This window comes from Hypomesus nipponensis, chromosome 14 (assembly GCF_054491055.1).
Source record: "Hypomesus nipponensis isolate SF chromosome 14, ASM5449105v1, whole genome shotgun sequence".
Taxonomy (NCBI): domain Eukaryota; kingdom Metazoa; phylum Chordata; class Actinopteri; order Osmeriformes; family Osmeridae; genus Hypomesus; species Hypomesus nipponensis.
In genome coordinates, this window is record NC_140374.1 from 11471443 (window position 1) to 11498805 (window position 27363).

The following is a 27363-nucleotide window of genomic DNA, read 5'->3' on the forward strand; positions in this document are numbered from 1 at the left end:
ACATATGTTTGTGATACATTTACTGTGGGTTTCATATGAAAACCCAATAATGTGCTGTTACCTGCAAATTAGTAAATTCACTAACAATTTAATTAGCTTGTGTCAATACTATTCTGTCAAAACTGTCCCTTCACTTTGTAATTTGTTCAATAGTATTTATTTCCTTGAAACCATCATCTTATGCCCACGGGGAAATACATGCATTTTAGAAATTTGGCATCATTACAAAGCCCAGCTACCTGCAAAGCTTGTATGCTCGTTCAGACACGAGCCATGTTATGTAGGAACAGTTTGTGTTGATAAGACAATGGAAGGTGACAGTCCCCCCTGAATAGAAATCTCACTGGGTTTAGAAGACTGGGAGCGTTTTGGTAAAAAAAAAAAAATATAGGGAATAGGGAACCGTTAGTACCTTTGCTTATTTTTCTAAAAGAGTTGAAAATTCAATATCCTTTATATGATTATTGGCTCTTGTTCTAAACCGAAATAAAAAGGTAAACAGTGTTATAGTTCTAGCTTTTTCAAAGTAAAAAAAATATAATCAAAGTACCAAACTTGACATAGAAATGTAGAATTCCATACCTGTTTTGCATTGTACAAAAACTTGAATAAAACATGACAGCTATAATTTACAAAATGTCATACGTAAACATACCGTATGTTTACATTTCTATAAAAACCTTTGGTTAAAAATATCGTTCAAGACTCAAGGCTAACAGAAGGACAGTTTGAGGTGCTACCATATTGGTGTTAATACTCTTGTTCATCAAGAACAGCATGGCAACACCTAGGGGTGCCTCACCCCTCCCATTCACCAGAGCACTACCCTGAGGTCTGACAGACAGACAACAGAACAACGAGAGCCATTGACGTTGCTGTGGTAAAGGAAGGTTGGAGAGGACACATCTTGGGGGATTCACCCCGTCCCAGCCTCCAAAGCACCCAGCAGCTTGATCCTGTGTCACTCGGAGGGCATGGCTAGGCACTCCCTTGATTTGCCTTTGAAATCTAAACGTTTAATTGTGACTGATAAAACAGGTTCAAGCAAGAGATGGAATGAATAATGTCGGAGTAGGGAGGGGCTTTATCAGGGCTGTAAAATGATGTACATAAAAAAGCTAAGGGAAAAAATCAAGAGGGAATAATGAAATTAGAGATGGGGCGAGAGAGAAAGAGAAAGCGAGGGCTGGAAAACTTGAAGCGCTGACCCCTATCGTCCGTGGTGAAAAGCAGAAGATTAGAAAGTGTTTCATGCTAATTTCCATGGAGATTTCTGTAATTTCTCAAAAATTACTTCTTCTCGCTTTGATTTGTCGGTCCTGCCCGGCCCCCCGCTAGTGTCGTCAGGGTGGTCTGCCCCATCATGCCGCTGCTCTCGTGGGCCCCAAGACGGACCCTTGCTGAGCTCAGGCGTCGTGAGATTACTGAAGCGGCGCTGACGTCTCTATCAGCTCGCGCCACCACCATGCCCTCTCCCAAACCCCCCTGGCCCAGCCCCCCCTCCCCTACCCAACCGCCACCCACCCTCAGTGCAAACTCTCATAGATCTGTCAGATGATGGCTTCATTGGTGCGCATTGCTCCCTGCAAACTCCTACCAGTCTCTTTGCACTCCCCCATCCCATCATCTCATCCCTCCCAGATACCCACTCCGCAAGAAGAATCAACCCCCACCCCCTTTCATTGCAGACTGTTTCACCTTTTGCTATCCCTCTGCCTCCTCTCTCCCTGCTTCAGCCTGGTTTGTGCTTCTAGCTGCCACATCAAAGGAGAACCAGGGGTCATTGAGCCACAGGCATGGAATATAAATGCAGCCAACTGCGTGGCTGTATGGGAAATCAATCCTCTAAAGATAGCTCTATCCACTTCATGAACCCATCATCATCCTTTATCACATAAAGTATTACATAGGAATTATTGTGTGCGTGGTATTACGCATTATAGAGATGTTTGTTACACATAGAACTGGGCCAATAGTTGTGCTGTCAAAATATTTGTTTTCTAACTACAGCTATTTTTATTGGACTTGTGTACATATTAACTGTATTAGCAGTGATTTCTTTTGGTCAAAAAATGTGCTTGCATGAATTATCAGAGGGGTATTCAAATGTGTTAATATTCACTGTCTATACAGTAAAACAGCCGCTGTTTGAGCATGTTCATCAAATGTTTGTGATGATGAATTGAGGGGTAATACTTTCAACTTCCAATTCACATCTCAGAGGGTTGTAAATGGAGAACATTTGTAAATAATCTGACAATAATCTAAAATTATGAGTTTAATAACAAGAAAGTATGCTGAAATAAAAAATCTGTCTATTCATCAAACTGTCGAGTCTCCTGTTCTCCTGTCATGCGGATAGGTGTGTCCGGGGCACACCTTTGTCATTTCTAAAATATGGGAAGAGTTTCAAAGATGTAGCAAAACTACTAGATAAATACATAAACAGCGCTTGTTGTAAGCCCCCCGCTAAATACTAATGCTGCACTTCTAGTTAAACACCTGTGAAATATTCTTGTATGTTTTACCAATATGTTTGAAGCTCTGCATATCCATGATACTGTACCACCATATTTTCATATGTACAAATCACTAGATAATGTATCATCAAGCTACTAAAACACATTCAAAATACTAAAACAACATTGTATTCTTACTACCAAGTGATGCAAGATACATTTCATGAACAGAATATGTCTGTCTCCAGTTGTCAGATGCTCTTGTTTAGAAATGTGATGCCTCCATGTGGTGGATATTGGCTCCAGTTGCTTGGTGTTAGCATTAGATGAATGCACTGCCGGAAGATGTCAATGTCTCCATTAATGCCAAGCCTGCCACACAGGCTGAGCTTGAATGACACAGGGTTTTGTGGTGTGTGACAGGGTTGCAAATGTTAACTCTCTCTGGCTAGTTCCCCGAGTCTAGTGGACCCATATCTCTCCTGGTGACTCCTGGGAATGGAAGACCCAAAAGACAGAAATGCTTAGTGAACATGGATAGATGTTGTTCAATTTACAATTACCGTATGAATGATACAGTTTATGGTGTCTAGTGGGTAACGGGAAAAAAACATTGACTGTATTCATGTATGTTTGTTCTTAGATATACATACAATTTATGCGAACCAATTTATATCATTATCAAAATCAAATAAATGCTAAATTACAAAAGTGCAAGTGCTTGATTTTGACACATATTAGATTAGTATTAGGGGATGGTTCACATCTTGGCCCATTACTTGATGCCACCCTTCTTCTGAGAAGATTATCCTCATGCAGTGGTGTGGCAACCCCAAAAGGCTTTTCCAAGATCCTCACAAACCACAATATTAAAGCTGTACATTCAGCACAAATGTAGTGCACTTAAAGGAGCACACCAGGCAGTACAATAAGCAGGATATGGGTTTTCCATGCTTTGACAAAGCAGACAGAGGAGTCTTCCAATCAGATGGGGTATCTAGGGATGATACATTTTTAGGTGCAGTAAAAGACATTTTTGTGAATCAAATCTCAGTTCATCTATTGACATACTGTACATGCTTTGGAAAACATATAGACCGGAAGGTAAACAAGTCCCTGGTCCTGCCTGAGGAGGTGTGAAAAAATGTAAATAAAAGAGCTGTATGGAAGTCAGAAAAAAAAGAATATAATAAAAAAGAAAAAAAAAAGAAAAAAAGGTTGATGTTAGAATAATGTTTGGAAAAAAAATACAGAATATGTTGCAAATAGTAAAACTTCCAAATATGCATGGATAAATTATTCTCCATCTAGAAATGCAGCAATAGAAATTGTGGGAATGTTTCCATTCTGACTAAAGCACCTTGAGCTCGATAATCCTGTCTGTCTAAGAGCTGCTCTGTTGTGTTGTAGGCTGGAGGGCTGGACAGAGTAGTGCACTCTCCCCCCTAATGCCCTGTCCATTGATCTTTCCCGTAACTACAGCTCCCCACAGAAACCCACACAATCTGGGCAGGGGAGTGCTCCTGGGTACCCCCCACTTCAAAGGTGCATATTTACTGTTAGAAATTTAGAGAAAGTGCAGCTGTGGATGCATCCTCCAACCTCAATCAATGATGGGGCTGGTCCTCCTGACCCCCTCTGCTGGCTAATAAAGTGCTTCTTGGGCTTGGTGGTAGCACTGTTGGCCTTATGAGGTTGGCTGAAACTAGCACTTAGGTTTGTTTCCATTGCCTCTTCTCGTAAATTGATTTTGGAACAATCTTGTTGTTCTACAAAGTTCACGGAAAGGAAACTTTTTTTGGTATTATATATCAAAATATTCTAAACCACAGGTTTTGGAAAAAAAATATTATATCTGGTGAATTAATTGGGTTTAATTAAGACTTGGTTGATCATTTAGGAGAACAGAAATCTTGAAAAAAAATGCCCCAATTTGAAAAAATGTCAGATGTCTCAGTAAAATTGAAATGAGGAATCTGCAGATGATGCGAATCTGAAAGTTTCATATTCGTATTGTTGTGGTAAATGGCTAACTTACAATGCCTTTAATTTGTGTGTTTTTTAAGGATTTAGATGAGTATGATGTCTACTTAGCAAGTCTCTGTTTCTTGTCTTCAACATAAAAGTTTCATGCTGGGATGCAGATTATCATAATTGTCTTCCCCACTCTTCTAAAACAAATGTGTATTAAGAAAGTGGATAGAATGGGCCTTCCACTGATACGAAAATGAGACAATCAGAATCTTTTGTAATTACGTTCAGTGATATCCTAATTACTGATGATTTAAAGTACTCTGTGCTGCTTCATTCCTCCTTTGCTACAATTAGAAAAAATATGTCACATGTATTTTTGTCTATCATTTCACTTAAATGGAAGTCTCCAAAGTGGAACAGTTGGATATGCATTTGAAACAATGATATCGTAATGCTCATTGAGGAGAAGTGCATGCATCTTCTGCACAGCATGTAAGTTTAAGTAATGAAAGAACAGGTCAGTGCAGATTAGATCAGCATATTCATGAAGTGATGAAACTAGTTTTTGTCTTGCAATGTAGCTGAGTCTTGACAATTGAGGCAAAATAATTACCGTGGGTTCTGTCAATGTGACCTACATGCCAGCTACACTTTAAGAACAAAACAAACCAACCTAAGGGTCTGCCAACTGCTCTACCACTTGTTGTCTGGAGATGGTCAGAACTCAACCTGATGTCCATACTTATTGTTGTGAGCCTGTGCCTAAGTGGATCCAGATGGCTGGTCACTCTTTTATTAATAATTAATCTATACTTTTTAACACTTTTCAATGCAAAAGGATACAAGTGATTCTGGAACCCACAATCCTACAGTTATTCTGAACATTGTCCCTTTGTGGAGGTGGCTATATTCATTTTGGTATTTTAATTAGAACCCATTAAGACACATGCTCAGATATAACACCATTTGTAACATTTTAACCTAACACTAAATCTATCTTTCTAAATCGGCACTCTGATTGGTTGATCGCCAAGGGTGATTCTCCATGTTGATTTGGCCAAATAGGAAGTCGGATAGCTCTTGCTCATCTCCAATGTTGGCCAACTAGGTATGTATAGGGTTGCAATGTTTTGGGCTTAAATAGCTTTAATGCTAACAGCTTTCATTGAGACAATGAGATGTGTTTTACTAGACCAGCTCCGTCAGTAACTTTTAGATTTGATTCTGCCTGGTACCATAGCTCATTACTTTTAACTGACGAGTTGGACTTCCTCAAAGAGCACCTCTCTAAAGCACACACACACACACAAACACTTTATTTCACTCCCTCTCTGCCTTGCTAACATGTTGACAGCCGTTTGTTAATAGGTATCAGTTTTCAGTGTGCAGGATGAGAAGGATGTGGTAATCATCTTTATCTCCGGCCGCTTGGCAGTGGTTCCCCTCGGTATGCTGGCAGACACTTGCCATTGAGCGCCTGTCAGGCAGAAAAGGTGTGGGATGTGGGCTCAGGCTACACAGGTCACGGTCATTTCTCTCCAAAATCCACTGAAGCTAAAACCTTAAGTGGCATTTGAGCTACCTGCACTGTCAGTCTTGACACTCACAGCACTAACAAGGAGACCACCAGTACAGAAGCCAACTCTGTTATGCCTCCCTGGTGGCTTTTCTTTAGCATAACTGGCTCCTTGTTCCTGTCAGGATCCATGTACATGCATGCTATACATGCATGTGTTGACAAGACTTTCTGTGATCTAAAATGTCGATACAAAAATAAACATATTTATGCAATGGTTACAAAAACGCACCTGCTGAACACGCTAAATAAATGTGATTACATGAATGGTCCTTTTCTTCCAAAACTGTTCCCTTTACTAATTGACAAGGGGAAACTGGTTGACAGCACTACCCCTAGCAAACATGCTGGGATGAGAATCATCTCACATTACCTAAACCTCAAACATTTGCTTCTAGTTTTCTTCTTGTTTTCAGTTGGGGCAGCCCTGCCTGAGGGTGGTTTTCATTGAGAGTCCGTCAAGCAGCACATCTCAGACTTGCAGTGACGCCGCCGTTGATGGGCGGTGAGTAAGCTGTTCTACAGCACAATTGGAAACCACTCTGCTCTTGTTCTCTCTTTTGCAGCAATGCTGGATGTGCTGTTGAATAGGTATTGGATTTGGTTAAACACACATCATTGACAGATATACAGCTGCTGGTCAGTGGGGTTTACATAGGTCCAGTAATGGTCCAGGAGTTTGTTTTGTGTTGCATTAGCGCCAATTTGGTAATGATGCAAGCAGTTGCAAGCCTCCATTTAATAGCATGAAATGTGACTAGTTTTGTTTTGATGCAACACCATGCTTTGACATCCATCTGGTACTTTGTTATCCCAAATGAGGCACACAAAATGACAAAGGGGGCGACTTTTATACGCACATCAAAGGTGTAGAAAGTACTGAACTTTAATATTTATTAAAGTAACGCATTACTTAAAAGGAAAGCCAGAGAGTATTTCATTTCACTAGTTTTGACCTTGTAGATCATAGCCAGAACAACCAGTGAGTAAGAATGGATAAAGTGTTGATTCGGGGCCAGGTGGGAACAGATTCAAATTGTTTTCTAAAACCTTGTGAATCATAAGTCACCACTGTTTTCAAAAAGGTCATTGACTGTGACTGCACTCATAAAGCTAAGAACAAAGATGCTTTTCCAAGTCATGCTCTTTTCCATAACAATTATTCTACATTAATTCAAGTTTTTTGCTAGTTCAAAAATGCACAGCCCTTATACTTCATGCAGTTATTTGGAAACAGAAATAATTAGCAATCAAAATCTCCAGTTGCACAAAAAGGTTATGTCCCTGAACTAAACTGGATGAGAAAAAGAACTCTGGCAAGTATGGATGTGAATTGGATCCTGCTCGATAAGTTACAGGCTCCCGTAACCTGGACCTGTTATCTTTTGAGGGATACCCTCAAGTTCACGCCAACAAATGCTCTCAATCACTCAGGGAGATGTTGTATCTCTCTGTTGGCCAATTATTGTTTTAAAAAAGCCTGGGGCATCAAGGAAACTTTGACTCCTAGAAATAAAGACCAATCTCAGAAAGAAACATAGCTACTATTAAAATCTTTATAATTCTGTAAATCACAAGTGATTTGTTTTGCCCTATGGCTTGTTCAGATACATCCTTGCTGCTATTGCAAGGGGCAAAAGGTGACTACAATTGAGAAGAACTAGCTTATTTTTACAACTGGGCCTGAAAGGAAATGGGTTTTTTTCTCTTTTGGATGGGGAGCAACAGCCAAAGATCTCCTCTGTGTCATAATTGCCTGAAGTGAGTTAGCAAAGGCCCCGGACGAGGGGTTTGGAGTCAGAACTTCTTTAAAAGCCCAGTCCCTCCAGAGGATTAGGCTCTCTGTTGTTTATGTAATGAAATATTTTAGAAAAAAAGAATGTTTGTTTGTATGGTTTGTACTGTTATTCTTTCACTTTTGTTGACAGATACTGCAATTGTTGTTATTGTTTATATCAAACAAGTAACCAACTTGTGCAGCATTAAACCATTGCATATTGTTTTACTTTTGCATAGCAGTATTAAGGGCTATACTGATTAATTTTGAAGAAGAATTAGCCAGCCTATTTAAACAAAGTGGGAGCCAAAAGTGGTAGAGAGGATCATGCAATTATGACTAAAATCACTCCAATTAAACATTACCATGTTAACTTTTGGAGAGCCCACACTCCACATAATATACTGTAATTACAAATCAGGGGGGATGGGGAAAGAAATAGAAAACTAAAAAATCATGGAATGACATTAACAGTGTATGGATACAAAAAAAGAAGCTCTTCCAGCCCCTGGTGCTCGGGGTTAAGAATGGCACTCTTACTCTGGCTGCCACCCATCCCTAACCACCCCCTCCCTATTCAGTAGTGATAGGCCCTTCGGTACTAGACAAGGGCCCTGACTGAGGACGCTTTGATACTCCAGCCTCTAATCACCAGAGTGTCCCCAGTGCCCAGCTGATGGACCACATGGGTCGCAGGGAGGATGTCCCAACGATAAATCAGACTACAGGGGTGACAGCACACAAAATAGGTGGATTGTCCTTGGTTTCCCAGCACTGACGGCAACCCTTGTGTCCCCGAGTCACACCACCCTTTTTATTATTTGGGGGCGAGTCAAACGGATGCCTTACCAGCTACTCTGCCCTCCCCCATCTGCTTCTCCTCCACTCTCCAAGCCTGGACCCAGCTATGAACTGTTTCCAGAGTCAGTTACCGGTGTAATTGAAAGTGCTTTGTCATCGCTTTCAACCAAACACTGATGGATGTGAAGCTGAATGAGGTTTGGGTTTTAGTTATATAGGGGGAGTCTGTGTGAGATTTATCACATGAGGCTTCAGAGGGTACAAGAGGCCTTTTAAGTAAAAACCCCTCCACCCCCCTATGGTCTGTTAAGTATTACTCATTAAACTAGCACACCTTAAATAATTCCAGTTTATCTATGACTTGAAAGTTACTTCTGTACATGTGTATGCTGAGCTGAAGGACTTGCGTCCAATCAGGAATTATGTTCAAAAGGTTAATCATATAAACACATAACTAAGCAGAAACTAAATATATTCTTGTTGCAGTGAAATTGGCCCTGAAAAAGCCCCAATCCAAAATGACACTGTAAACACACTTCCATTAAATTTGATAAGAGTAGAGGGTCATGAAGCTGTGAATGCTGATATGTACAGTAATTAAACCAGCCCACCAATACTATATGTTGTTATTGTATCCTGGCAAAAATCTCCTAGCAGAAGGCCTTGCTTCATTAATTTATGAAAGTGAAAATTCAAAATGATTGTAAACAATATCATGAGACAAAAAGCCCTCAATCTGAGTACTCTGAGCTGCAAGTGTCTTACACACAGGTAAAAAAACAAAAAACAAATAAAAAGATCTATGGAACCATTGAATTCAGAACTGAAATTCAACAACCAAATGTGAAGCGTGGGAGGTGGTTCTCATTGTCTCCCCCTTATTAGAGCCCGCCCCCAGTTGCCTGGGCTGGCTGCTCTGTCAGGGCCTGGGTCCTGGCTCCCATCCAGCTCTGCTCTGATGTGGGCCTCTTTGTGATTTGAGGAGTATGGAGTTTTGCGGTGCAGCTGTCCTAAAGCCATGCTGGAATGCTCGAGCAATGGTGGAGGTACAGAGGAGGAGAGTGACCTTACTGTGTGATGTAGGAAAGGGAACGGGGCAAGGGGTTACACATCATGGCTGCAATATAAATAAAGCAAAGCCTGGTTTCTTCACTGAGATAGGGAGATGGCCAGAGGTGAATGCCCATGCTCATGCACTGGCTCCTCCTCAGTCAGCTACACCACATTTGTACATGTCATGTGACATCTGACCACCGTTTCCTGCCTTGAATAGTAAATAGACTTGAGCACAGAAGTGCCAAGAAATCCTCCCAAAGATTTATTATTTCAAATTTGAAATTTGATCAAATACAATTACAAGTGCTGTATCTTCAATATAGTGTATTTGCTATTTAAAAAAGGGGCCTTAACTGAAACAAGGGGAACATTGAAGTAAAAAGAATAGATTAAGACATATCTGACAATGACTTCATATTTCATGTAACTTTAAATTGCAAATGCGTGATCATAGTTTGCTGGCTAAAGGACTACTAGGGAGGTGCCCCCGTCTGGTCTGCTTGGCTGGGCTCTTTCACGGTACACAGGAACACATGGGAACAAAGCACCAGGACCCTGCCACAGGCACAGACACCTGGCCGCACAGACAAAGGCAACGCCATTTGAACAGGAAGCAAAGTGTCCAAAGTAAACAGAGCTCACCTGGATTCACCATCACTAAATGAAACTCAATCTGACTTGTTTTCAGGCTAACTTCTCTTGGATGTCCCACTGGGCCAATAATTAACCGACAGGATCGTGGAGTAATTGGTCCTATAGTTTTCTGTTTGTTTTGGCAACATGTGGAAAACTTTATTAACAGAGACCGGAGTTCATTGCATACATGTGTTTTAACCTAGGGATTTAGGTTTAATCCCGCATAGACTTAATTGAACTCAATGCAACCTTTTCTATTTATGTGGTTAAATGTTCAACACTCATCAAGCAATTCATAATTTCAAGTGTGGATAAGTCCCACAAGAAAAGAAAAAAATCAATGAATAGAATGTTGCCTATGGGAAAATTAGCATGGTAAATTAATATTAACTTGCAGATGGTTGGGTATGGGGCATCTTTGTGGCTCCAAACTAACAATTGATTAACTTGTAAATTCCCATTGCCCAGCTGTTATTCAGTCTGTTTACCATAAATAAAAGAGGGGGAGTAGAGAGAGGATCCAGATGCTTTGAGTGCAGCAAAAAAACAATCTGTCATTGTTCTCAACTAACATTGATGGATGCTGGTTTGAATGGGTATTGGTTTTAGTTAAACATGACAGAGTGAGGGATGACACGTCATTGGTCACAAAGGTTTGGGGTCCAAAAACGCCTCAGCAGTTGCTTTTTTCGGCCAAGGCGACCTCTTGTTCATGTACCAGCTGCTAATTAAGAAGAGTTGGTGTAGGTTGTTTTTTAATGCTACTTCTGCTCAGTGTAACAGTGCTGAAGTCAACTGGGTCGGCACTATCAGCATCTGAATGTAAGTGAAGCAAGATTTTAAGAGATTGTTTTCAATTTTTAAAATTATTTCTTAGCATTAAATTACATTTAACAGTAGTAAACTGTTATATACCATCTAAGTTGGATTGTACGTCTACCATATCAACCCAATATACAACCCATGTAAGGATGGTACTCTTGTTTTAGCACTGGTATACAAGGCTAAGAGTGTCAAAGATATTTAAAACAAATATTAGGAAAGGCACTGTAAAACCTTCAACTGAGGATTTTTGTGGACATCTGGGTTTAGTCAAGGCACAAAAAAAAAAATCTTCACATCAAAAAGACATCTGATGATGTCAATTGGAGACGCTGATGTGTACTGTATGGACAGAACACTGGGATGATAAATCAAGTCTCTCTACAGACCTTAGCAAGACGTGGGCTGGTGAATGGTCCACTGCACCCTGGCTCCCACTGACCCCCAGATCCTTAGAGTGATGGAAGATACATGTGGAACCTCCATCCAGCAGCAGATGATCACATACAGAGCATTGTGTTCAGTGTGTGGTATGCCACCAGAGAGCCGGGAAGAACAAGCCAAGCCTTGGTCTGGTGGGAGCCCCCAGCTAGGCCCCAGATGAGCTCTGGCCAGTCAAACTGGGATCAAATCTGGAGAAGGTCTTGTTTAGGGGTCAAAGGGACGACATCACTGCAGAACTCATCACTTGCTGCCAAATCTGGTTTACATTTCTTTCAGGCACCTTAAAGACGGAGAGTCATCCAATGAAATACTAAGAATCACCAAACTCCATGCTTTCATTCTGTTCATACTGTATTATTACATAGCATAGACATTGGACACTGCCAATGTTACTTTACTGCATTAACAATATACACCATTGATTGTGGAATTTATTGGTCAGCAACATTAAAGAGTAAAGTTTAAAAGTTTTTTTTGTACATATTTTTTACATACATCAAAAAGGAAGATGGATACCTGAAGTGTGTCCACATGCCAATTACAGTGTATTAAGTTTGCATTAAACTAGACAAGACTAGACTAAACAATTAATGTTTGGCTGGCATTGACTTAGAAAGTGGAATATTTTAATAGAATTGAGTGGATGCAAAACCTTTCAAAACGTTATTTTAAGGGAGTCACATATCTGCATTTATGATTGCAATTTATAATACTTTCATACATTTATTGAAACCTGTGTTGAATAAAATTTTAGTTTAATAGAATGACCGTTGTATGGAACATAATGACATACATTATAAATATCTTAATTTTTTTTCTACCTATCAACATTTTGATTTATTATTATTGTTAGTATTGTTTTAATGTGGTAAGGAGCTGTGCTTGGTCTCTAAAGTAATCCCATACAGGCAGACTTCTCCCAGACAAAACCACCGGCTAAAGCCAACTGTCTGAGCAAGGCTGGAGAAGACAAGACTCCTCACGTGGAAAGAAAAGGAAGACATAGAGGGTTTTCAGCAGGCAGCCTTCAGACAGGAAGACTCTGGAGGAAACACCAGAAAGCCATTAACTAACCACAGTATTACGGTGATCTGCTTGCTGGAATGAGCTACAGACAGCTAATGAACTATCGTAACGGCTTTTCTTTTTTTCCCCCTAACTGAAATGCACCGCTGAAAGAGCTCTTACTTCTACAAAACAGCGTGACAGATCAATGCCTGATTCCTAAATCAAGGGAAAAAGGTTGTTCTCTGTCTCACTGGGATTCCACAACCCATGACCCCTATACCTAAGACCCTCCCATACCCATTTAAACCAAACAAGTATCCCCCCCCCATTCCCACCCCACCCACTCCTAATTAAGAGTGAGGCAGTAGGGCTTTTTGTCTATGTGGTTATGCTTGCAATGTTAGTGTCTGGAGTGTGAAAACAGATCTGATAGACTGGTGCCCTTGGTTCTCCCTGATCAGGCTCCAGCAGGTATTCGCCATGATTGACAGCCTGCAGGTCAGCCGCCCATCTCTCAGACTGTTAGAGGGTGGGCGTTAAAGGGATTTGGAATGCCTAGGACCCTGATTGCTTTATTGCTCGCCTGTCAGAACCATTGTACAGCTCTGTATTATTAGGGTTTGCCATCTCTCACCGTCTGGAAGGCGTCGCGTCTCAGCTTTGCATAAAGAACAACCGCACCATTCAAAATCCTCTTTCTCTTTGGCTGAAAGAAAAAGAGGCACAGATTTTCCTCAGAATCGCTTGTGTTGGTTTGTCAGATTGTGTCACCAGTGTCTCTGGGGAGTAAGTTTGATGGTACTGGGCTATCTCAAACTGAGACATAAGATCATGCTTCGCAAGTATTCATCAGAGTGATAGGAACATTTGCATTTACTAAAACGATGAACTTGAATGAGTCTCTGACTTACCTGATACATCTTATCATACTGCATTTTAATAACCCAGTCTTCAATTACCTGAAACAGACACAAGGCAAACAAGCTGTTAAGATCAATTAACATGTATTTTATTTGCGGTCTGCATTCAATATTAAACTTTGAACTGTCAATAGCACACCAATTTCCTCATGGTGTTCAAATTAGCAGCCTATTTAGAAGTTGTATACTGTGCACAAAATCCTATATGTAATCCTTTATGCCTCCACAGTATGATGGCTGTTGAGTGGAATTGCTATGAAAACGAAACCTTGTGCACACCTGGCAGTGCATGGCCAGGCGAGGTTAGATTAGTAAGGGTTGGTGAGCACAAAGCTGTATCTCGTATACTTTGCATGCACATTGCGTTGTGAAGTGTAACCATGGCCTGAGTGCTTTAGAGTAACGTTTAGCAGCACATTTTGGGCTTGTACATAGCCTATAATAACGACAGGTGCTACTGATTAAATTTGGGAGATTTCTTTCTTTTAAATCAAATCTTGCAAACTAAAACGCTGCCTGGGGGCCTGTCCAAACAGTAATTTCACTCCATTGTCTGCTCTTAGACGTAAAGAATGAGACTAGAATACAGGAATTGGGATGATAGTATTGCTGTCTAATTATGTTAATGTACTCCCTCCTATTCTTTGCCAGCTGTTTCATTTTCTGCCACCAATCAGCAACAAAATAAAAAAAAAAGTGATGTAGTCTAGAATAAGTCAACATTGTGGGTAGCAATGCTTGTCTACAATCTTGTGGTTAGTATGTCAATTCATCCTCCATACAGAATATCATCCATGTTGCTCCTATTATAAAGAATCCTCTTTGTTCTCCACACCAACATGCACAGGGCCAGTCCAAGAAGTCTCTACAGACACCCACACCTTTTTTTTCTTCCTATTTCTCTTAATTCCCTAGGCCAAGATGACAGGCTGACAGGTTGTTGAAGGTCATCGGAGTTGTGGCTCCTGGTCCCCCTGGAGTCCAGGCAATGGCCAGGCCTCATCCCAACAGCTCCCGGCTGCCCCAGCCCACAGAGGAGGGAGACAAGCCCACAGGGGGGCCTTGTCCCTGTCTCCGTGGAGACGAGGCGATGGGCAGGCCATGGCTCAGACTCACACCTTTCTGGTCAGCGCCTCTGAGTCTCTAAGGAGACTTACCGGCCTAGCAGCAGTCACACACAACCCCCCCACCCCCAATATCTTTTTGTTGTCTTCTGTAATGCCAGTACAAGCACATTGTGGAACGCCTCACCTCCAGTCCGACCTCCCTGCCCTGGCAGCGCTACCCCTGTAAGGCCTGCTGGGAACAGTGGCGAGATGTGAGATGAGACCTGCGAGTCTGGGCAGGGCCTGGGAGGGGACCCACGCACTGGGACAGCCCACACTTTCAGTGGATCACGCTCCATTATGTTTGTATCAGGGTGTGTGAAACAATCATTCCCAAAAGCCAATTCCTTAAAAATGTTTTCATTTTTATTTCGTATTGTGCACTGTTACACTGTGTATAACTGTCTTGAACTCAGTTTGTACTCAGATACAGTACGGTTTGTTCAAACCACATTCACTTGACATGTACATACAGTACATTGACAGGCAGCTTGCTCATGTTCATATCAGTATCGATTTAATACAAACCATGACTCTTTTTTTTCTGTGTATCCTGATCTGAGAAATAAGTGTTAACCTCTTCATCACTCTACCCTGGTGTGTCCTTACTGGGAGCCATATTGATTTTATTTGTCTGAGAGTCCTCGCATTGCCCATGGCCTTTACCGCTGGGACAAATCTAATTGTTTATCTCTGGACACTTTCCTGCCTCCACTCCCTTCTGTCTCATTATGTGCCAAGATTTGACAAGTCAAGTCTCCACACACTCTCAAATCTCGCTTTTACAACATGTCGCTCTGTAGAACACTACAGATGGCTTGCTTCTCGGCAGAACCTCCCACATGGAATGCTACAAACATGACAACAGAACACACTTGCAAAAATACACACACACACACACGCCCAGAGACACACATATTGTATTGTACACATACTGTACATCCACTTGCTGTAAAAATTCAGTTTGGATGAAGAGTGACACTACCCTTTAAAAACACACAAAACGAAAAATTGATGACGCATATTGATTTCATCATACTTTTTTTTGCAAATAACAAATACTTATGAAGGAAATAAACAATGGGTTCTTCTCAGTTGCTAATACTACTGTTTCGAATGTTCTACATGAGGTGCATCTTTTGGTAGATATTATTCACCATCACTTGAGAGTGGCTCTTTTCACGTCCTTCTTTAATATTATTTTCTCAACAGCCATGCAAGCGCTTTCAGAACCATGGAAGCCTATGGCCAGGTTTTATCCGTGAGTTAACTCTACAGAAGTGGGCTAGATCAATAAGCACATTCTCCAAGCGGAGCCGGGGAGGAGAGTCGGAGGCGCGGGGGAGAGAACGCGAGAGGCAGGGAGCAATCAGAGATCTCTGGATGTGTGTGCCTTCAGGAACGGATCGATGCTCGGACAGGAGCTCTGCTTTGTTCTCTCCCAGTGCTCAGATGTTAGGCGTGCTTTACATGATTGCTTAAAGGTTTTTGTTTGCCGAGTTGTTTGTCTGTTTGTCATTTATGCTCTGTCTACTTAACAGTATTTCCCGCTGTCCATTTTGTAAGCAGGTTGTACATTCCTCCAAAACACATCACACAATCTAAGGGACTATACTATTGGACTAGGACATGGCACAGATCTGTATTGAATGTAGTCCACTGCATCTCAACGTCCATAGTATGATAACAATGATAGAATGAATATTAATGTAATTTCAATTTTCAAATGTAATTACCAATACCGTACATATACAAGCACATATACAAGTATATATATATATATATATATATATATATATATATATATATACACACAACATGAATATACTGTACATAGCAATGTTTTGCAATGTTCAAAGAAGTTTGTGGACTAAGTTTTAAAAATATCAATTACATTATTTACACGCTTCTGAAAGTAATGAGCCTCGAAAAGTGATTGGCGGCTGTGTGTAACTGGCCACACAGAGAGCAGCATCCTTACCATTCTATTCAAACTGAAGGGCAGTTTTTTTTTTGTTTTTTTTTTTGACAGGACTGGCCTTTGACATACTTTGTCATCTGCTTAGTCTCAAGGAATTTTCCATCATCATTATTCTGAATTTTTCCCTGCTTATGCCATTTCTCACATGGCAACCTAAACCAAGTTAAGCACTTTGCCTCTTCAAATAAGCTGCCAAGAATTACTCCTAATCAGAATGTGTGTGTGTAAGCTGGTCCTCCACTGAAAGGTGTTGACCGCAAAGGACAAGTAGGTGTCAATAGATCTGGTCTCGGTGCCTATGGGAAGTTGAGAAGTACAAACTCCTTTCCAAGGCTTAATAAGACAGCACAGATGCGCCGTTGTCTGAGCACAACCCTGTGTCTCATTGTACTTTGGCCTTCCAACCCTGCCAATGCAAGAGCAGTATTGCATTGGCCGCGTGAGAGGGTCTCATTAGGACAGGCAAACGAAAACCGGGGTCAAGGTACATAAAGGTAGCCAGAGCTAAGGAGCATGCCTCTAAGATGAGCTGGGAGCTCCACCACGTCCTAGGGCCACCCCTCCAGACCTCTGGCCCTCCCTGCAATGACCTCCTATCTCTACCATTATTTGATGAAGCGGTGCTTGATAATTATTTTGCGTGGATGGAGAAGGGGGCACAGTGTGAAAGGAGTGTGTCACTCCAAGGGAAAGGATAGCAGGGGATGACAGAAAAGAGGGAGAAAAAAAAAAGAAGAAAAAAAGATCAAAAGCAGGCCTTTCACTTTTCATGCCTCAGAAGGCTCCAAAGAGGATAAGGAACAATCGGGCCCAGGGTCTCCTGTCCTCTCTGGCAATTAGACTCAGCTGATGAAGTGAAAGGGATGAATGGCAGGGTTCAAGGCCTTCTCTAGGATTCACACAACAGGGTGTGTTTTTTGCCTTATTCTCCTTTATCTTCATCTTTCTTGAGAGTGGCAGAAATGCAGCTGAAATATTTCCAAATGAAGACAATGCAGTCCAAGGTGCCAAATCTTAATCATGCGGGTTGATGAGATTGAGGGGGTTTGAGAGCTGCTATGGGGAACACAGTAGACTTGTATTCAATAACATGTATCTTTACACATGATCAAGACCACAAAGAAGAGATTTACACATATTAGGTACCACTGTGGATCCACATTTAACTCCATAAATTCACATCTATTATAAAGAAGTAAAAAAGAAAAAGAAAAAAAAGAGAAACTCCAATTCATTATGGACTGAAAGTAGCAGTACTGTCAAAATATCAAAGTGGTGAAAGCAGATGCACCTCACATATGGCCAATTGTTCTAACTGCAATGTGTTCACGACTACACCTGATAACTGACTGCTGGGCCAATTAAAAAGCAATCTCCTTCCAATATATTACCAAAAACTGTTTGAATAACAGTATGAAGTATGGACAGTACAAGTAAGAAGCTCTACTTTATTAATAAGCAAGCAATAAAGCAAGTAAAGATAGTTAATATGTAGCTTGCAACGCTGCAATGTATCCAACTGACTCATGCCAACCTTATTCTTTCCAACGTAATATTGAAACTTAATTAAGCATAATGAAAGTTTTTTTTTCTTTCTTTCTTTTTCTGGACACCCCCCTTGGACTGTTTTCTTAGCCATTGTTAATACAGTATATCCCCGTAAATGGCCCCAGAAGCCCCAACGATGTCGCCACACTGCACTAAAACCTTAAGATGCTTAGTGATATTCTTTAATCTGGTCCACTGATAATGTGTTTTAAGAAGCGATTCAGCTTTTCCAAACTTTGAGTTCAAAGTCTCAGTAGCATGGGGTCAGAATGCCAATGGGCTAAATAAAGAGGAGCCAAAATGGGCTTTGGGGGATTTGAAACTTAGGCCCCTGAAGCCCTTTGATCTAAACAGAGTTACGGCCATATTAATTCCAAATATCAAATGCCAAGCACTGCAGCTCTGCCAGTATTGTGTGGTTGGCATGTAGAATGCAAAGCTCTACATTTAAAATGGAACAGTCAATATTGTCCACATGCAAAATTCATCTCAATTGGATGATCTGGAGTTCTTTAGACTGTGTAGCCTCATGGGATTAGGGGATGAGGCTGAGGGAACCTTTGACAGTTTTTTTCTCTTTCTCAGAATATTAAAACTAAAAAAATAAGCTGCTTTCTGAAGTAGAGGTTGCCCTGGTGCTGCTTTGCTAGCACTCCCCCAACTACCTTTCTAAATGTCCCATTCTCCAAGCCAAATCTCAAAATGTCAAAAATCTTCTTAGCAAGATGGAAATCAACCCTGATGCATCAAATGAAAGGATGTATTACTCTTTAACAGGACACAAGGAGGGAGTTGGATGGAAGTACTGTACACATCTGTGAGAAAGCATCCATTACTGGTTCCATATCTTAATGTTGCAAACCCCATCTGGCTTTAGTGTGATTAATGACCTATTATAAAGGTTAGGAAGAACGATAGATTAAAGGTTTACTCTTTAATAATTACAATGCTTGCAATGTCTTTTTCAAGAGTCAATATTACTGTCAATGAAACTGAGGACACAATCAGAAGCTTATCTTTATTTTAAATATTACTTTGGCTCTGCAATACATAAGCTCACTGTCAATTAAGGAAAGCCAGCTTCGTTTGCCCAAATTGTTTTGGTAATAACACATGTTCTCAACTGAAATGTTACCAAATGTTTTGAATGAACAGAATCATTCCAGTATTACAGTCACTGTACAGTAATACTGACCAGGATATTCATGTAAAGCGAATCAAAATGCTCTTTTAATTGACCTGATCACCTCTTGATGTTGTTGTGCATGGAGGAAATATTTGCATTCATGCAATATGCAGCATGTTTAATGGGCAGGAACATTGCAATTACAGTGTACATAAACTGTCACTTGAGTAGAGCATACTGTACTCTTGTTAAATCAGTTTCTGTCATGCACAGGTTTGCAGATATGCAATTAAAAGAGTTTACAGTCCTGTGTAAGAAAGTTGACTACATTGTCAACTTCAATCCACATCCAATTAAATCAGACATAAAGAAAAGCAAGTTACTCCATGAAAAAAATCAAAGTATAAAAATACTTTCCCCTACTTTAAATCCTAATTTCTAGTTACCTACTAAATACTAAATGTTTTCATATTATAAAAAAAACTTTTTCTGATAGTTACTAATAGGTTATTCAAAATCAGATTAATTACAATACTGCTAATGACAAGTGAACTTGAAGAGTAGCAGATAATGGACATCTTGTTTTAATTGTTCACATATTTGGCTCTTTTTCTGGGCGACAAGGCTATTACTCCACCGTCACCACTTATCAGCGAAATCAGGGAGGATTAATGGTTTCACTTGTGCTGGTAAGAAATGTTTAAGTTGTCTCGATTATCAGTGCAAGAAAAAGAATAATGGTTATTTGTCATTGTGTTAAGCAGTTTGAGAGAGTAATCTAACAATCCACAGAGTTTACCACCCTATTAACCCTAACGGGAAATTCAGGTTCAATAGAATGCATACAGTTCATGCCAGAATGACCTATGTAGAACTGGGACTTCCTTTCTTGACCATCAAGTTTGATGCACAAAAAGGAATTGGTTTTGTTATTTTGAAATCAAACATCTTTACCTCACAAACCTTTCTTTAACTCTTTAGTCTAACAAAAAGTGTCAAAATTAATCACTGAATTGGTAAAAGTGCTACAAACCTGACATGCATTTGCTTACACCTATCACAAAGACATGAATACTTAGAATTCAAGGACAGACATTGAAAGTTAATGGTCTCGAATAAATCAGGGACATAATACACACAGTTAAAACAGTCAATTCAGTAAAGCACATCAACCTTGAACTGAGATGCTTCTTTCATTGACATGCTTTTAATACATGAACATGTCTAGCAACAAACACCATCCTATTAGTCACTATTTTACCAAGTAACAATCAACATGCAATAAAATAAACGGTTAATTATTATTAAGTTTGGTGATGGATACAAAAATATAACTTCCATTTCAGAGTGACACCAGGGGGCTACCCTTGAGTGTTGCAGCAAGCATGGTGTCAAAAAGATCTCCTTTCCACAAAAACACAGTCCGGGGACACCACAAAGGGAGGGTTGCAGACCCGGGACACCAAAAGAGAGGACCCTTCAGCTAATCAATATCTGCAGAATCTATTGCAAAATTTCAGCTTTTACCTGAATCATTTCCCAAAAAAATGACACAACTAGATCTATATATTTTGTATAAAGGATAGCAAAACACACCGATAAAAAAAGCCATATACTGTAGTTATTTTGTCTCAATATTCTTAAGAATATAACACCTTGTTGGAGAATGTTCTTAAGAAGAATTTACTAACACTCTTAACAATGCCTTCCTAACATTGTCTATGAATCCATTCCGATTGGACATGGATTTTCCTCTTGCAGTTTTCACTGAATCTCTGCCCCTGTAATCTCCTACATTATTTGTCCTGTCTGTCTCCGTTGAAGTATCTATAAGCCATTTTCCACTATCTGTTTGTGCGCTATTTTCTCCTCTTTCCCATGAATGTTTTATGTATTGGAAAGAGAATGAGTGTTCTCTGCAATAAGGCCAGCCCACAGCCTCAGTAAGACAAATTGCTCCAGAACGCCTAAATGGCAGTCAATGATAACTCATTGTAAGGAGAGTAAGTGACTTCCAATGGAGTGGATAGGGGACGGAGAGTAATGGCAGAGCACAGGTGAAAAATAGATGTTTGGCTCTGTGTAATTACTCCATTAGGGGACTCTCTGTTAATCTACCAAACCACAGCAAGTGTTTTTACAGTGTCGAGGAGATGACAGAAAAAAAATGACTGCTACCGGACAGAGAGGAGCCCTACAACACCCTATCAAAACAGACACGATGGAGTGTTACCTAATGGCCAAATGTGCTCTCTGTGTATGCTCTTTAGAACATCACACACATCAATTACTCAACAGTTCATTGTACTGTTAGATGTATAGGTAAAGATAATTTAGCAACTTGACCAATTAATTGCATTACCTGATGTAGGCTTCCATGTGTTCAGATTACTTTAACCTTTCCTCCATACCGTATGTCTCACTGGTAAATGGATAGTCTGTTAAAAAGGAAAATTAAGATTAAGACAAACAGACAGAAATAAAACTCCACCCATTTGAAACCTTCCTTACCCATGGCTATCATCAGACAAAAATAATGATATCCATTTTTTTGACCATTTGGTGTTGCCTGTGGCAATCTAGACAAAAGAGCCATGAAAAACATAGCAATATGGTCTTAAGAGTTTTGTCTGACCACACAATCTGTTTTCTTAAGTCAACTTTTAAAACACTGCTATGAGCAGTGCCCACAGCTTTATCACGGAAGCTGAGCTTGACCTTTACTCATCTTCTACAATACTTCCCATCTGCTTAGGTCTCACCCCAAACTCCATCCCAAATGGCATTGGATCCAGTTTGCGTATGCTCTGCATCCATACAGTAAAATACGGATTTAGGTTTACTTACTGGGATACTTAGCAAGGCAGGCCCTGTCTGACAGGAGTTCATGATCCAATTTTAGTGAGTCTTGCGTTCTTGCGTTGAGTATCCATCTGAGGTTTGCATATTAGACTGTCAATCACTAATGGTGTTAGAAAGGATTAACAACTGTCGGTAACCCCACATGCATAACAAGAAGGCCAATCAGTATGTGTTAAGTGCAGAGATTTGTAGCTCGACAACTTTTCTGACTGCTAACATGTTGGCAACAACTCAAACAATCCGCGGTCACCGCAGCAGAAAACGAGCATGGTGACCTGATTAACCATGCATTTCCAGGTCAAAAATTCTTATTTGCTGCACTTAATTTGTATATCTCCATTTACATGGACTGTGACTTGCACCTACCTGTTGTATGTTTTCATGAAATCGTAGTTCAGACTGCCTGTCACTATCGGCCAGCACAGAGAAGGACATGTTTTATTGGAGCTAGCGATACTACCTTCAAAAAGCGGGCTACGGCGCCACTCAGTGGACGCACCTGTTCAATATGTTTAAGTTTGTCCGTATTGCAGCCTCCAGTGATCACCATATCGTAGCCTACTGATTGATGTTTCATATCACAGGGTTTGTCAATAATTACCGACGGCATCTGCTAAATACATTTTAGACAACTATCAACAAGATTTAGATTAGAACTAACTTTGTTTTAGTTTTTTTGCGAGTCTACCTTTGACAGCTCAAAATGAGTTCAGTGGAAAAGAAAACTGAGTTTCCACGGATAGTCAGTCATTCGCGAGGCTTGATACCAAGCAGCAAAGTAAGTATGCGATTTTATGGTTGTGGCATTTTCGGGTTATAAAATCCATCTCTCAGTGTAGTATCTGCTGCTTGGCAAGACTGGTTCACTGACAATGTGAATTTACATATAAAATGTAACTCTCAACACTGCGTGTGTGTGCGAGTTGACTGCAGGCTGCTGTATGTGTTGATTCTAGTCTAGTTATGCATTTAAGTATACGATTTATTTTTCAAACACATCATCCTACAGATACCCTACCTTATGAGCAAAAAAAAAGAAAGAAAAAACCTCAGTGGAACAGTATGTGTTCTGACCTGTTTAAAAAGCAAGGTTTACCTTGATTAGCTTTGATTGATTAATTAATAACAGATCATTGAGCATGCATGCTGAGATCTAACTGAGGCCTGGCCCGTGGCAGAGGGGGGGTTAGGCTGGTGCCTGGCTCTGGGTGTAATTGTGTGTGGCTGGGTGGCCTCCTGCACTGCGAGGGAGGGAGAGAGCCTGCCTCCTGCTCCCTGGAGCAGCCTGCCGTGACATGCACACCCAGCACCACCTCACGCTTACATCTAAGAACAGAAGACAGAAGGAGACTGCTAACACTCCGTGATGTGTGGTTGTAATGTTGAACAGCAATATTTGAGCAAGGCTACTCAGTCTTGTCTTGGTGAATGGTAATATTGCAAATATTACTATTAATTAGTCTACTAATAAATACAAGAAACAGCATATGTTTGCATGTGCCCATTTATCATTTAACATCTTTGGACAGTTACCATAATTTGGCACGTGGCTTTTGTGTTTTTAAGATTACTCAAAGGTAGTTGACTTGTCTTTATATGACAGGAGCTGTCTACAAGGAATGATGTAATGCCTTATCCTCAGGTTCACTCCAAGTGCTTAGTCTGCATCCATGCTGATTGAGGTACCAGCAACAAATGAGTTCACAGAGCGCATGGTCAAGGCTTTTTGTGTCTTATTTAAGCACATCTAAGTGCGTCTCTTCATATCATGCTAATGTGAAGTAGCACAGGAAATAAATGTCCTAAGACATTGCTGTCTGTCTTAAAAAGACTGTGCCTGGTGTTTGATGCCATACAAGTGACAGACAACTTCAATGGGAACAGTCTAGACTGGCAGTCTTTAAGATGAATGTGAGACAGATGGGCAACATGTTTTTTTTTTTTTCATCCAGAGGGATGGTTTGTACCCAAACTTGATTATTAGAGATGGACAGACTGATAGGATGTGGGATTATTGAGTCCTTGAATCAATTCACTAATACTTTCCATATCATAATCCTGCTTTTATCCTTTTGCATTCTTGACGAAGCATCACAGATTTTCTTTTTCAATGTTCAGAGTTTTAGTTCCGATGCAATGATTCCCATTTTATAATTAGAACTGAACATGTGTATCTGTCGTTTTTAAAGATGTGTTTTAAACACCTCTCAATCTTCGGACGGCCGTTTAAATCTAAAAAGCTAACAACAGCATCCCAGCTTAAACCAGCTGTGCTGTTATGTGACTCTCCTGGGTTTGGATCCTGAACCTCTGCCCCCTCGGCGTAGGGTGTCATTAGAACCCTCCCTGTGAAAAGCTGTGTTTCATTTGCTACTCTCTCCATGATAGTCAGCATTTTTGAGAATGTCCTAAGCTCTGAAATGAGTCCCATATTATTTCAGACTGGACGGGATAATGCACGGCAGGAGGCAGAAAATGAGATCTTCCCTCTAGAGAATGCCTGCAGTGCCTTCTACTAGATGCAGCCATAGGGAGCATGCATACTGTGAAAAACACACTCTTTGACAGAATTATTATATATTTATTAACAGGTGGTTTTATTATTTTTCCCGCTTTCATAGTCATTTGTAGTTGTACAAGGAAAAGAGGCAGGACATGCACAATGTTGTTGAAAATATGGGCGGCCTTGTAGTTTGGTGCTTGGGAAGATTAGTATCACCACAGACATGAGGGTGCAGGCAGTAATCAGTGACCCATAAAATAAGGTGTTTTATCACCCTCTCAGAGACATGCCCTCATCCCAGGGACACAGGCAAGTGCTACAGCTCCCAGTCGCACACAGAGTATGAAAGCTGCATCAGGTTCAGCACAGGAAGCTGCCCAGATTGATTCTTGAACTGCCAATACTGCTGGAAATCAGATCCCAGTGGTTTGAGATTAGCCTCCGGCGGTGACTATGTTCTGGCACATGGTGCTGGAGGTGTGTTACTGTAAGTCACTCACTCGGAACTGCAGTCTGGAAAACAGAAACAGAAAACACTTGGAAAACAGCTCTGTCTTTGTTAAAAAAAAACCTGATTGTTACATGAGCATTTACAGGGTCGTAATTAATATTGACATTGGATTAATAATGATTATTATTTATTTGTTAAGTATTTATCTATGTAGATGTGCAATATATGTGCAGGGATAAATCCAATCAAGTTTCTCCTGAAATAGAAACATAATTAGAACAGAAGTACCATTTTAACAGTAACCAACTTTATATTTTGACGATAACATAGGCTTTAATTATGTGTTGTTGGAATGATCAGTCAGTTATAATTTGACTCTGACCTATAAAGTATTACCATGACAGAACGTCATTTTCTGATGTTGATCTGGCTCCATTTGCACCCAAAAGTGAAGATCTCCATTGGGAAAAGTCAAACAACAAAGCTTGGCTTAGTCATGGAAACTTCAACTGACTGACCTTTGGGAGGGATCCATATCTATACTTGGGGAAAGAAAGATGGCGATGCCAAGCAGTTGTGTCCTTTGTGTTTTGTGAAGATATTGAATGTTTGAAGTGTTAACACTGACACTAAGCTTCTGGGGCGAGAGGGTGAATGCAGCGTGTCACACAATGGGAAGGGACTTGGATATTACCTTATCCTGCTCTAACCTCTGACCTTTGCTGGTTTTTGGGTTCGCAGTAGCCTCCACTCCTTGGGGGCAGTGTCTGTCTGAATTGGATCATTAGAATATGTTGGAAATAAAATATTGTTTTATTTTTATATAAGTGGTTCATACACACACACATTATAAAAACCTGCTGTATGTGCATTCCATATTTAATTAAGCATTATGGATGCATGTATTATATTAAAGAATAAAAATCAGTCTTTTAGTATGAAATCTCCTTTCAGCTCTAACAAGACCCTTAGTGTATTGGCCAACCAGTAGGCATTTCCTGTCATGGAAATTACCTCTATTAATGAATCTTTGGATTTTGGATGACAATGTTTTCGTGTGATCTTCCATATTATGTGCCTCCAGTAGCTAGGCTGACATAATCCATTGGGGCCACACATAAAACAGTGTGCCATCTGCACCTGGAGCATGGCTTTCAGCATCTCTCTCTCTCTCTCTCTCTCTCTCTCTCTCTCTCTCTCTCTCTCTCTCTCTCTCTCTCTCTCTCTCTCTCTCTCTCTCTCTCTCTCTCTCTCTCTCTCTCTCTCTCTCTCTCTCTCTCTCTCTCTCTCTCTCTCTCTCTCTCTCTCTCTCTCTCTCTCTCTCTCTCTCTCTCTCTCTCTCTCTCTCTCTCTCTTTTGGTTGAGCCTTTCCCTGTCTGTGTGTAGCCTGACCCTGCTCTTCACTTTCTAGGCTACAGAAGCCAAACCAAAGGCAGCTTTCAAAGGGGACTGTCTGCTCAAATCAAGTCAGGGGCCTTTTTAGAATCGGTTCAGAGATCATAGCAAGTTGAAGTCAGGGAAGAGGATGACCCTATCCTCGAGGCTTGATCGGATCTTGGCCCAGTCAAACCCAGCAGGGCTCAGTCTCTGGACAGCTCCGTCTCTGCAGGCTTTGACTCTGTGATAGTGGGAATGAAAGGGGGCACCAAGAGAGCAGTAGTTCTGATGTGTCAGGCTCAATGTCCTGGCAGTCTCACAGAGCAAACTGGGAGAAGCAAAGGACATAGCCAGCAGGCACAGGGCCATAACAAGACCCCTAGATTGTGTGACATGTCATCTAATGGCTGTCCTTTTGCTTTAACTTTATGCATCCTAGATTAGTTGGGGCCAATGATGAAGGTCAGTATGTGTTAGACGGAGACAGAGGGCTAAGCAGGTTGTAAATGCTACTTACCAAAATACGGCACCATGCATACAAGATTCCGTAGTTTTAAATGAGGTATTGCGTGATCATCTGTCACTTGTGCTTGTCAATAGTCCTGCATGCAGAGCACATGCAAGTTACTTGCATGCAAGTTAGCTTAATCTCTGAAAGTGACCATGTTCATGCTTGGCAAACTGACTGTGGGATTTGAAGCTCTGTTTTCAGGCACGTCAGGAGTGTTTCTCTTTAGTACCGCACTTTATTGATGTCTAGATCAATCATATATCAGAGGCTAGAAGCCCTTTAAGTTGCTCTCCACTGTAAATGTTGCTTCATGTGGTGACAGAGGGAGCGAACAGTGGTTTTGTTGACACACCGGATTGTTCCCTCTGTGTTCCTGACCCTCCCTGCTTGACTAGGCTTCCCCTCACCCCTACCCCCAAGACCTC

At 40.7% G+C, this 27363-nt stretch overlaps 1 long non-coding RNA gene across 5 annotated transcripts; it reads right to left on the minus strand.

Moving 5' to 3' along the window:
• Positions 1 to 1916: 1916 nt before the first annotated feature.
• LOC146258593 (uncharacterized) lies at positions 1917 to 22591 on the minus strand. 5 transcript variants are annotated; one of them, XR_014729739.1, is made up of 7 exons: positions 22463 to 22591; positions 22082 to 22186; positions 21597 to 21672; positions 13465 to 13512; positions 13188 to 13259; positions 11491 to 11825; positions 1917 to 2951 (listed from the first exon to the last, which is right to left on the minus strand). It is a non-coding gene; the product is annotated as an uncharacterized LOC146258593 (long non-coding RNA). The 5 variants fall into 5 exon arrangements; XR_014729735.1 differs by having other exon boundaries at positions 22082 to 22167; positions 22463 to 22582; XR_014729738.1 differs by having other exon boundaries at positions 22082 to 22196; positions 22463 to 22568.
• Between the last annotated feature and the right edge of the window lie 4772 nt (positions 22592 to 27363).